Source organism: Neomonachus schauinslandi, chromosome 10 (genome assembly GCF_002201575.2).
Source record: "Neomonachus schauinslandi chromosome 10, ASM220157v2, whole genome shotgun sequence".
In the NCBI taxonomy this organism is placed as follows: Eukaryota; Metazoa; Chordata; class Mammalia; order Carnivora; family Phocidae; genus Neomonachus; species Neomonachus schauinslandi.
Genome location: NC_058412.1, coordinates 44163552 through 44164261, shown reverse-complemented (window position 1 = coordinate 44164261; position 710 = coordinate 44163552). Strand labels below are relative to the sequence as shown.

Here is a 710-nt window from a genome sequence, read left to right as displayed (position 1 = left end):
CCACATTTTGTAGCATCAATGATTCACTATTAGAATACAGTACACTCTTTTTTTTTTTTTTACAGTACACTCTTTAAAAAATGTTTCTTTTGCATAAGTGAGGATTGCACATTGAATATTAACTATTGTCTTAGGCGAAAAAATTCAGATTACTCTTGAAAAAGTTCTGTTGCTTGACTTAAGTTAGTGGGAATGAGAGCATGGGGGAAAACAAAGCATTTGTGGGACATGAATTTTAAAAATAATTTAGGCCTATTGCTTCTCGGCCTTTTGGCTAAGATCAAGTGTAGTAAAAATAATTTAGGCCTAATATTAATAAAAAAATAGCAATTTGAAAAATAAAGTTGGAAAATATTACAAAAACCTGAAATGAATTGCCCATTTTAATTGTTACCGGAGAAATTTGTGATTTAGGTTCTTTTATATTAAATTTGCATGAAGCATTTAAATTGAAGAAATCATAGGCTAGAATTCATAAAAATAAAAACCTGAATCCCTGGATCAAAGATGTTAATCTTCATATTCTTGTTAAAGATTTATGAGAATAGCAGATTTCTATTTACATGATTTATGCAGTATTACAATCATAAATTTATAAGTGTAGCAAAGGAGTTTAAAATATTCACATTTTTAAAAACTACTTGTGTAAAATGAATACATTTTATTGGACTACAGTGGCATTTGTTAGTAATTTAAATTAATGGTGCTTA

The 710-nt window shown here is 27.6% G+C and overlaps 1 pseudogene; it reads left to right on the top strand.

Annotated features, from left to right (window-relative positions):
* The first annotated feature begins 254 nt into the window (after window positions 1-254).
* LOC123326147 lies at window positions 255-332 on the top strand (annotated as a pseudogene).
* The last annotated feature ends 378 nt before the right edge of the window (window positions 333-710 follow it).